At 37.0% G+C, this 12,473-nt stretch overlaps 1 protein-coding gene across 1 annotated transcript in view; it reads right to left on the reverse strand.

The window, feature by feature from the left end:
• Positions 1-4,223, reverse strand: part of plekhf2 (pleckstrin homology domain containing, family F (with FYVE domain) member 2) — a 30,730-nt gene extending 26,507 nt beyond the window's left edge. The window contains exon 1 of the mRNA XM_074654436.1: positions 4,031-4,223. The gene's annotated coding sequence lies outside the window, so the exon portion shown is untranslated. The remainder of the gene's footprint in view (positions 1-4,030) is intronic.
• Between the last annotated feature and the right edge of the window lie 8,250 nt (positions 4,224-12,473).

Raw genomic sequence — 12,473 nt, forward strand, 5'->3', positions numbered from 1 at the left:
TAATCGATGAGTTTACTTATTTATATCCATAATTAATTTATCCCTGATTCCCTTACAAGAAAAACTTTGAGGAATCCTGAACTGCGCTGTCCAGTATCCAGCTATTTATTTCACAGTCACACTGATTAACTTTTTTCGCCAAACATTCACTGTATTGATTTCAAGTCATTGAATCGTATCGTATCGTATTGCCCTAAATGAGCCAAATATCGTCCTTGAATTGTATCGGAAGCACGGAAAGAGATAGGTATCGTGTCGTTGTAAAAACGTATCGTTACACCTCTAGTGAATCACTAAAACCTCCAGGGTTTAACACTTTTACATCTATTTTCTTCTGTACTTTCTCACCAGTAAAAACTGCTGATTGGAGAAACAGATTTTCATCTCTTCAGATGAGCAGCAGGCGAGCTAACAAGCTCCTGCTGTGCAATCAGACCATTAAAAATATTGCAAAATGAAACCCTTGATGTTAACAGACCATCAAACAACTCTTCACACTTTTTTAAAAACATGTTTCCACTTCCAGTTAAGGAAATAATGTCAGGGTGTTATGACTCGACACTCCGTACTACTAGCTGCTCTCAATCTGAAGAATCTAGAAAAAGTGAACTTTTGTGCACTTAAAATGACTTTGGATTACATTTTAGATGCAAGATAGAAGTGCCTCATCAATACTAATGACTAGTGACAGAAATGTAAAACACTCACATGAGAAAAACAGAGAAGTGAAACTCTGACTTACTATGAAACAAGTGTTGTTAAATAAGTGTTGAGTAATGGGGAGAGTGGCCAGATACCGAAATGAGAAGTGCTGATGTTAAATGTAGACACTGACTACACACTACTGTCCTTATTAGGCCTGTTTCTTTACTGCTCTATCAGCGTTATATTATCAAAATAATATTCAAAGCATTAAATGGCATGATGATAATAACTTTGATAACTTGTTTCCAGCTGAAATTAATAACTATCAGGGGTGGGAAAAAAATTAATTCAAATATGTATTGTGATTTTTTTATATACAATTTTGAAATCGATTTTTTAATGCCAGAATCGATATATTTGCTTCATTTGAGTTAGGGATGCACCGATACCGATGCCAGTATCGGGTATCGGGTCCGATACTGTGCTCAAGGCTGTATACTGTGCTCAGGATTGATTGGATTATTTTAACCAGAAGTATAAAACATTATATGTCTCAAATAAACTAAAAAGAAAATACCACTAATTTGTGAGGGAAATGTCTTTGTTCTTTGATTTTTGGGTTGCTGGAAAACAATGTTATAAATAATTCCTGACAATGACTGATATATTTGACTTCAGGACATCTCTGACTACATACATGCTGAAAATCAAACATTTTTACTGTATTCATTTAGATATTTTCCAAAGTAAAATTCCCTAGAAGTGTATGATTCAACTTTTTCCCATGGTCTAGTAAAGTTAACATAAACCACAATAAATCGCAATATTGAGTCGCAATACATGTCGAAACTTGCAAATTTCCCCACTGTGGGACTAATAAAGGGACTATCTTATCTGATCTTCACCCAAGTATTGTGATGGTATCGAATCAGGAGATAGGTGTCCCAGCCCTAGTAGTTTATAGTATTTAGTATCCGTTTAGCACCGTTTACTCCTGTAATTGTATAGGGATAATAAAGCCTAAGTAGCTTAATGTTGATGTCTTTTGTTTCCCCTTCTACAGAACCACACCTACGCACAATTAGTATATTAGTGATAATACATCTGTATATTTTAGTTCACAACAAAACCCCCAAAAGATATCCCTGCCTCCCTTGTCCTGACTAGACAACCCATATCTCTGACTACACAGAGCTCCATTACATTAACTATTATCCTTGTTTACCTGTGAACTACCTGATGTGTCACAGAGGAGGTAACCTGCTCTTCTTATGCTTCTAATCTGCATCCATTTATAAACGGAGACATATTGGATTATGTGCTGGGTGTTGGATTACAGGGGAACCCAGACCAGACATCCTGTAGTTGATTTCCCTCGGCCTCACCCTCTTTAGCTCTGGCAGAACTAGTTTAACAGCCCACAAAGAGGAGAAAGACACCTCTGTTGACTTTCCAGGAAAACTCACGCTCTCATCCAAGAGCTGATTAATCACAGTGATCGGCGGATTAACGGCAAATAGGGTGTGTCGTGATTTAATCTGGCCCGGGACTGGAAATGGAAAGTGACAGTTTCCTTCCTTCTAAGTCACTAACCAGAGGTTTCCTGTTAGTTCGACCTTCTTTATTTACATCTGACTAAGCAGGTGGTAACTTTGGGCCAGCCTCCTACTTTCAGTCCTCTACAAAGTGAGAAGACCAGCTGCTGAGTACAAAATCACATTTTCCCCACAAAAATTTCTCACCGAGTTCAAATATTTCAACTTCCACAAATACGCAAATGATGCAAATTTCATGTGTTTGCGTTGCGTCATTCACGTTGCGTGTATTCGCCGCTTTGCATTGACTTTGTATGTGATCCTGCCGCGCCAAAGGTTCGCTTTGCTCCTGCTGTGAACACACCATAAGACTGAGTTTTAGAGCTGCACAATTAATTGAAATTTTATCGAAAGGAAATCGCAATATTTGTTAAAGGTGAAATGTGCAAATGGTAAAATACCATTTTAAATTAAATATTGTGGTGCTGCAGAGACATCCTGGCCTACACATGATATTTTACAGACTTAAGAAAACATCTGTGATGGTACAGATCCCTGCAAAAATCACACCACAATCATTTTAATATGGTTTTCTATGAAAATGAGATAAAACAATTACAATAGAATATAAAAAATATACTGTAAAATACTATTAAAACATAAAAAGATACTATAAAATAAAATAGAAAAATTTACAATAATATATAAAAACACTATAAAATACTATAACAAACATGTACAATATAACTGTAGTACTGTATGTACAATATTGTTGTAATATCTTTGTGTTTTTGGACTACTGGTCAAACAAAATAAGACATTTGAAGACGTCACTTTCGACTCTTTAAAATTGCAATAGATAGTATTCAGTATTTTCTGATGTTTTTTGACTAAATGATTAATCAATTAATTGGTTAAGCAATCATCCAATTAATGGATAATAAAAAAAAAAGTCAGTACTTGCAGCCCTAACAGACAGAGACATAAATCTACAAACAAGTGCAAAAGATTATAAATTCCTTTCTTAAACTAAGAAGCAAGTTATTGGATATAAATGGATAATAAGCTTAAAACCCAGCAGGGCAAACTACATGTGAATGAACCTTGACCTTAAATACCAGTCATGAGAGAAGTCAACTGAAAATCTTTAGACTCAAGCAAAGCAGGCAACACCAGGCAAACTTCCCTTTTTGTGGTGGAAAAGTTTCACCAGCAGACAAGATCACACACTCACTTCCACCAGGACCTCTGACAGATGATAGGTTACCTGTACAGCGAGGTACAGGTGGGTGGAGGACAGCCTCTCACTTTCTACAACGATGAACTACTGTGAGTAGTATTAAATCCAGCTAGCGTTGTAGAAGCTGCTCTGGATAAATGGAGAGTTTAAAGTCCTGCTATAAATAAATAAACCACTTTATCACACTGTGTCAACTCCAGAGAGGCACGTAAAGTCACCACATGTTAATGTCTCCTTTTATATACAGTCAGACTTACTGTCAACTTTAACTATTTAAAGTTCCCTCAATGACTTTCCCAAGTTAGAGCCCAAAGTTTGGTGTCAGTTAGCCGAGTTAGCACACAAGTTAGCATCCAAAACACACTTTCAACTACTTGTGTCGAAGTAAACTCAACTCTTCTGCTTTGTTTTTTGACACCAAACACATCCACGTGTCTTTATGTCAAAGTTTACACCTTTACGGAAGTGTAAAGAGGAGCTTTCACTGCGCTGACTGAGCCAGTTAGCGTCTGTTAGCATGAATGGAGAAAAGTAGCCGACACTCAGCAGGGCTGAGCTTTAGCTTTAGCTTTAGCATCACGCAACTTTTACATGAGGACAAACTACATACCCGGACGGCTCCTCTCGCAGTTTGGTAACTTTGACAGTGACTTTTAGTTCAGTTGTATCCAGATAGAGTCAGTGAAGCAGTGCCTCCCCCTCAGAGCCCTCACAGACCGCTGAGTCCGCAGACAGCGACCGCAGCTGGAAACTCCGACCGCCGCTGCTCCGAAAATACAACAACAATATGGCAGCGGAGCGCCGCGCCGTGTTCACTGACACCCAGGACAGTCAGGACATATTACACACACATACTAGTACATGCTGTTCAGTCCAGCAAATAGCAAACCAGTACTTTAAGTATTCAGATCCTGTACTTAAATAAACATCATAACATGACTTATGAAGGTAAAAATTAAACATAGTACACAATAGTTCTGTTATTTCTTTACTAGTATTTACATACTAGTAAATGCTGTTCAGTCCAGCAAATATCAAACCATTACTTTTTTCCACACATATTTATTTATTATTTTAATACATTTTTAACTTTTAAGTATTCAGATCCTTTACTTAAATAAACATAATAATATGACTTATAAAGGTACAAATAAACATAGTACACAATAGTTCTATGTTATTTTTTTTTATTTATCTGTGTTCAGCTGCTGGTCAGACAAAATAAAACCTTTTAAGACGTCACTTTGGACTCCTTAAAATTGATAGTATTCAATAGATAGTATTCAGTATTTTCTGATGTTTTAATTGACTAAATGATTAATCAATTAATTGGTTAAGCAAACATCCAATTAATGGATAATATCAAACCATTACTTTTTTCACACAGACTTATTTATAATTTTTTATTTAATGCATTTTTAACTTTTAAGTATTCAGATCCTTTACTTAAATAAACATCATAATATGACTTATAAAGGTAAAAAATAAACATAGTACACAATAGTTCTATGTTATTTTTTTATCTATCTGTGTTCAGCTTTGTTGTCCTTGTTGTAGCTGTATGTCTATCTCTATTTGAGATATAAATAAAAATAAAGAAAGAAATAAGGGTGAAATACAAATGCATAAATATATAAATAGATACATAGATTTAAAAATATATATAAAATAAATAAAAAATACATGTTTATTGTCACGCCGGTTATACAAGTACAATCGTGTGAAATGCTTTTTGCTGGGAAGCTCCATTAAAAAGAATACGTTTTTATTACAATTATAAAAGGAAATACTTTGTACAAGACATATTAAGAACATAAACAGTATATACATTATAATTTATATGATTGAGAAGTGTCATATGAATTATCTATTTAAAAGTCTGATGGCCTGGGGGAAAAAAATGTTCCTCAGTCTGCTGGTGAGAGTCCTGGAGGTCCTGTATCTTCTACCAGAGGGCAGGAGGGTAAACAGGCTTTTGTGTGTTGTGCTGTGTGGTGTCTTTAATGACCCTCAGTGACTTCCTGAGGCACCTCTAGATGAACAGCTCGCACCCGGTGATGTGTTGGGCCATTGTTGTCCTTGTTGTAGCTGTATGTCTATTTCTATATGAGATATAAATAAAAGTCAAGAAATAAATAAGGGTGAAATGCAAATGCATAAAAGCATAAATAGATACATACATTTAAAAAAATGTATATAAAATAAATGAAAAATAAGTGCAAAAATGAATAAATAAATACATTTAAAATAAATGAATAAATAAATGCAAAATTAAATAAATACATTCAAAAATTAATACAAGTAAATACATAAATAAATAAAAGTGAAAATTAAACAGAAGAGTAAATAAATTATGGAATTAATACAAAGATAAATTTAAAGTATTCAGATCCTTTAAACATCATAATATGACTTATAAAGATAGGTAAAAAATAAACATAGTACACAATAGTTCTATGTTATTTTTATTAATTTATCTGTGTTCAGCTTTGTTGTCCTTGTTGTAGCTGTATGTCTATATCTATTAGAGATATAAATAAAAATAAAGAAATAAATAAGGGTGAAATGCAAATGCATAAATACATAAATAGATACATACATTTAAAAATATATATAAAATAAATAAAAATAAGTGCAAAAATGAATAAATACATTTAAAATAAATGAATAAATAAATGCAAAATTAAATAAATACATTAAAAAAATAATATAAATAAATACATAAATAAATAAAAGTGAAAATTAAACAGAAGAGTAAATAAAAGGGGAATAGGGGAATTAATACAAAGATAAATAAAGAGTATTCAGATTCTTTACTTAAATGAACATGATAATATAAATTATAAAGATAAATAAATAAGGGAATTAAGACAAAGATGAGGATAAGGATGAGCGCCCACCGGCATTTTAAAAAAAAAAATATTTTTTAGAGGGCGACCAGCATCCCCAAGAGCCTGATGCCCTAGGTGACCGCTTATGTGGCCCATACCCTAAGCCGGCCCTGACACAAAGTACACATTTAGGTGTTTATTTCACTACTTTGTCTATAGTCTGTAGATTTCTCCTAAAGTCACCATAAGTTAGCATTAGATAATGCCTCATTTGCATATTTAAACATAACATTTCAGAAAACTTGTAATACAAAAAAATTGTTGGCTTAATGTAAACTGGGAAAGTTTCACGGTGATATATATTAGTTAATATTTTTACTCTATTCACTTGTAGTGTTTTCAAAATGTAGTGAATTTTACAATCCTGCTGCTGCTGTTTCTCTGCTACTGTCTGATGCTTGTGTACTAGTCAGCATATCTGTTATGTAGTAATTGCTGTTACATGTAAAGCTTGTTGTGATTGTTTGTCTTTACTACTTGTTACTCTCTCTTGTTTTTTTATTGCCTGATACGGTTTGTCTGATACTGTCCGCTGATTGTGTGCCTGTCTGCATTTTCTTTTATGTAATGCTTTTCATGTACTGTATGTCAGTGCTGTCTTTTGAACTTTTGATATATCTTCCCCCTTCTCTCAAGAGTCTTTGCCTTTTACCAGGCCATCATTGTAAATAAGAATTTGTTCTTAATTGACTTGCCTGGTTAAATAAAAGTTAAAAGAATAATCCATATCTTTAAAGGCTGTTTTTTTCTCAGACTCTGAGCCAGAACTCTCCACTTCAGCAGCACTTACATCCACCAAACTTTCCAGTTTCATTCCTCTTTATATTCTGAAGGTTTTTACAGAGGGGTTTCTTCATATATCATTCATAGTCTGATTTAAACAACATTTTTATACCTAAAAACATGGAGAAAATTGTTTTTTTTTTATGGCTGTTGACAGTATTTTCTGATTTAATGTTCACATTTCTGTTCTGGAAATTTATGCAAATTATATTTGATGAAATAATACATAATTTGCATATTTAAACATAACATTTAAAAAAACAAAATTGTCTTAATGTCAGTAATCAACAGGGGAAGTTTCATGGTGATATCTACTAGTTAATTTTTTTGCCTATTCACCCGGGGTGACTCCCTTCAAACGAGTCTCAACAAGTGAGGTGAAGCTGTTGTGGTTATTCCCACGTTCAGTGAAGGCAGCATGAGGAGCCAGGAGCTGAGCTGTTGGGAGGAGACCTGCTCAACAGGACAGGACATGTATCTGTATCTTCACTTTCTTTCAATCGTGTCTTCTTCTCTGAAATACTGTTTTCTTTTTGTATCTGGAAACAAAAAATACTCTTCTAAAGTAATGTTTCAGGAGACCTGAACTCAAGGCCCACTTACTAGCTTTTTGTAAAGCTTTCAACCATATCACACAGTCTTCATCAGCAAATAAAGTTTTCATAGATCTGTTGACATCACTTTTAGGACTTCTAATCTGCGTTGTCTTAAAAGTAAAGGATACAACTTAATTCTTTCCTTTGGAAATAGTAGTTTAACAGAACAGACTCAACTCAAGGTCCACTTACTAGCTTGTTCCTGAGCTTTCCACCCTATCACACATGTTTTTCATTCTCAGTCAACACAGATGAGAAGTCCTAAAAGTTCTGTGGATGAGATGCTAACAGCTACTCCTCATGACAATTCAGTAACCTGCATTCACAGATGAAGACTGTGTGATGTGGTTGAAAGCTCCAGAAAAGCTAGTAGCCGACCGTGGAGGACTGTGAGTTGAGGTTAGTTAGTCTAAATTTTATTAACTTTAACGCTTAATACTGAAATCTTTTTTAAGTATTTGGTTTTGGAAATTAACTTTACAAAATGTGCGTAAGAATAATCACTGAAAGAAACTAAAAAGTCTCTGATAGTTTATTTATAAAGCACTGTTTGTACATGCAGTTCAAAGTGCTGCAGGGTGAAACAACCAACAAACTAACGGTACATTTCTTCTTTTTTAGTGCAGTTTCTTGAGTTTCTTGCTGAACAGTTTGTGATATTATGAACTTTTCAGATGCTTAAAAGTACATTTCATGTCAAAGTGTGCACAGTTTGTGTTGCCCAGAGGCATATCTGCAAATTCTGGGACCCTGAACAAACGTTTTTCTCTGTTAACAGAGAAGGAAAAAACAAATTAGGAAGTTTGTGGTGCACAGAAACTAAATGCTGCATTTCAGATTCTGTCATAAGACCTGAGGAGAGGTGAAGATGATCAGGATGAAGATGATCAGGAAACACAGCGATCACACTCACTTCCTGAATCTATCAGATCTCTAGAGAGGAAGTGTAAAACCGACCTGAGGCTTCGTCACAGAGCTAAATGCTGACCTGAGACCAGATTAGGCCACAGCAATTATAGCAACACTAATCACCTCCCTGAGAAAAACACAGTGACCTAACGGGGCTGTTTTCACACACAGATAACGCATTCAGACAGTAAGGATATACTATTTAATTTATCTTTAGCTGCTGAGTAAAATAATTGAATCACTACAAAATACTTAAAGGTGCTAAAGAGTTTGGGAACATTTCTGTTGACTCTGACGGCTCTCAACATGGCAACGGCTGGGCTGGCAGCTAGCAGCTAACCAACCTGATGTCATGGGAAGGCGTATAAATACCACAACATTAAACAGACATTCTGCGTATCATGAGTACGCATTTTAGCGTTTTATTTGTACACCACGCAAACATTTGCAGTAAGATGAATAAATAAGAACGTAAACTAAATAAAACATGTACGAAAAACACGTCACAATCGTTACTAACGTAACTTACAAAACAAAACACCGGTCACCAATGGCCTCGAACACGGGTCTCCTGGTCAAAAGTCCAGTGTTTGTTGGAGCTAACGGTGCTTACAAATGCAATAGAGCTAACAGTGTTAGCCTGGGAGGAACCAGACGGGGGGTGCTACACCTCCGTGCTATAGCACAGCTAAATGTGTTTTATTTGTCACTATCAAACAGGTCTGAAGTATTTAGTGGTCTAGAGAAGCTTTAAGGAAGCTCTGTGACCTTTGACCTTCTCTGAATCTGGACTGGAGGTGGACAAGTCGCTCTTCTTCTGTCTCTGTCTCAGGTTGTCAGGTGGGAGATCGGAGCTGACTCAGGCTCTGCAGACCCACGATGCATCAGTGCAGCTGTCACTTAACCACGTTTGACTGACAGGCCTTGTGTGCTGCCATTGTTGTTTATTTCTGTGGTGGCTGAATTAATGCAGACTGAACTTCCTCTGGAACAGTTCAGTATACTGTATGTCATTATCATATATTTATAGTAAAAGCCAATAGGGCCTCCTATAGCACCCCCTATACTTTTAGACTGAAGAGACGTTAAAGGGACAGTTAAACCCAATAAACAATAATTCCTTTGGCAGATAGAACAGATAGAACAAGCAGATGAGTGTTTGATGTTGGGCTTTTTTGTTGACAGTTTGAACTCTAACACTGTTGTCTCTGGATTGGAGCAGAAGCCAGAGGATTGGAGGCTGTTATAGCAGCACGTGGAACCACATAATGTTCATTTGTCCACATACTTTTCGACACATCATGTCCTCTACTTTGTCACAAAACTCTGTTACATAAATGTAAAGTGCAGTGTGCAGTCAGCCGTGTCTCTTGTAATGATCTTATAGCAGCAGCTCAGGCAACCTCTCCCACAAACCACTCCCCCGCACCCCCCCCACCCCCCCCCACCCCCCCCCCCCACCCCCCACCCCCCACCCCCCACCCCCGACCCCACCCCCAATGGCTCGGACACACAAGTCCAAGCAAAGATGACATCACTGCACACTCAAACATGACTCAGGCGGAGCTCTGCATGCGGCGGACCGTGAAGCTCAGCTGCCTGCAAACTCTCCCATCTGTCGCCTGGAATCCAGAGCATCATCCCTGCCGAGCGCCATCAGCACCCCAGAGATCCACCCAGCAGGGGGTGGGTGGGTCAGGGTGGGGCGGGAGGAAGTTATGAGGAGGGGGAGTCAGAGAGTCAGTGGTTGTCTGTCCCCACAGACAAGCAACAACATCACGGTCAGAGAGAATTAATCCAACACTTGGTGGTGGCATGCCGGCTGCCGTCTGCAGCGATGGGATTGCAGACGGCAATCCCCCCCACAGTAATGATCTCCATCTCTCTCTGTATACTGTACAACTTCCCCTCTGGCTTCCTCTCTTCTGTTGTCGTTCTGCTGCTCTGAATCTGCTCACTATGTGCCGTTATTTGAAGGCGTTTGATGACACAGAGGAATGATCGGCCTCCTAAAGTGAACTGGGTATTCACCTTCATCCACATTTTCGTTTTTAAAACGTATGCTACGTTTATGCCTAGCGTCCACACTGATCCAGCGTTTCCGAGCCTCTAAAACGGAGACGTTTGAAAACGCTGCTGACCCCGTTTTAAAACAAAAACATATTAGTGTGGCTGTAGCCTCGGTCTTGGCATCTTCTGGACGTGGATTAGGCAAAAATACTCATTTAATTCAACTTCAGCCTTTGAGTAAAAGAATTAAATCACTACAAAATACTTAAAAATGATCAAATCCGGGGATTTGGGAGCATTTGTATTGCCTCTGATGGCTCTCAACTGTAGAGAAACAAATATTTAGGTCCCATTACTGTAAAATAAAATAAAGAATAAAAATAGCGATGGCGTTGGGGGCGTTCATAACAACAATTAAATGCCATGAAAACGCCACGATGAACCAGGGTTACTGATGCTCCATGGAGTATGTAGCCCCCTCGCGTCTTCTTGAACATATATTCATAAAAGTAATATGCAGAATCATGTTTTATTTTGCCAACCTTTTCAGAAAGTTAAGATTGAACTGTCACATTCATATAAAGAAATGTGCTTCAAACTAGTTGCTCAACATGTTAATAGAAACATAACAGAGCGTATCTTTCTATCACAGTGAATGACGGAGCTTCGAGATACATAATGATTATAGGTTTTCATGTTTGCACGCATCCATCTGGTGCTGAAATTCAGCTCGGGTCTATACATTAATTACTACACCAGAGGTATCTACAGGACCACCATCACGCCTGATGAAGAGGTATAAATCCAGATTAATGTCCTTCAACTGCACGGCTTAACTCCTCGCAGCATTATACCTCCGGTATCACATTTATGCTTTACAACTCAAGGTGTGTTTTGCCTTGTGAGGCTCAGCTTTAACAAAGTAGAAAATGCATTATTAGGGAACATGTATAAACAATGCATAAACAGCTCTAAATATGCAGCAAAATGGGAATTACACATTTACTGTGTTTGTTTTGATTGTATTGCAGAGCAGATAAAACGAACATAAACATCATATATGTGATATGTAGAATCACGTTGCCTGTTGCAGAAGACTGTGTATCTGGGTGGTCAGGTTTCCATTTAAATGTAACACAAATTTTAACCAAACTTCCAGACAATCTACAGAAGAAAATGCAAATGAATGTGCATTTCCATCCACTACTGATATACTTCTGTAATATGAGTTCACTGGTTTATGGTGCCATTAAACCACTGCAGAAGAAGAAAGTCTCAGTTTGTTGTGAAACTGTTGAAGTATCAGACTGTGAAAATACGTCATTAGAAAGACGAGAAATCTAAAAGTGTGGTAGTGACGTCTCTCTCTGAAGCTACGATGCCTGTTTGTTTTCCTACTGGGATGACTCACACCGCAAACGGGTCTGATCCTTCTTTAAAACACATCAGGTAAGATAAGGTATCATGGAACATAGCTACTGTAAGTTAGCTAGCTGGCTAGTGTTGGTGACGTATGTTGTGCGAGACGAGAGATGTAGTTCACTAAGCGGTTTCGCACAAAACTAAATGATACTACAACAAACCTACGACAAACTGAGACTTTCTTGACTTGAAAAATGATCTTTTAAATTGACAAACATCATATGTGTGATTCATGGTGAAATTCAAACGGGATCAAAAAAAATATTTGTCTCTCGCCGTTGACTATAGTCAACGGCGAGAGACAATACATATACCGTATACATATACGTATACCGTTTGTATTTTTTTTTCCGAAAATGTTTTTCCATCTCTTTATTTATCCGAAGGGAAACATGAATGTCTGAATCAGATTTGATGGCAATCCATCCAATAGTTGTTGAGA

Source organism: Sebastes fasciatus, chromosome 12, assembly GCF_043250625.1.
Source record: "Sebastes fasciatus isolate fSebFas1 chromosome 12, fSebFas1.pri, whole genome shotgun sequence".
Classification (NCBI taxonomy): domain Eukaryota; kingdom Metazoa; phylum Chordata; class Actinopteri; order Perciformes; family Sebastidae; genus Sebastes; species Sebastes fasciatus.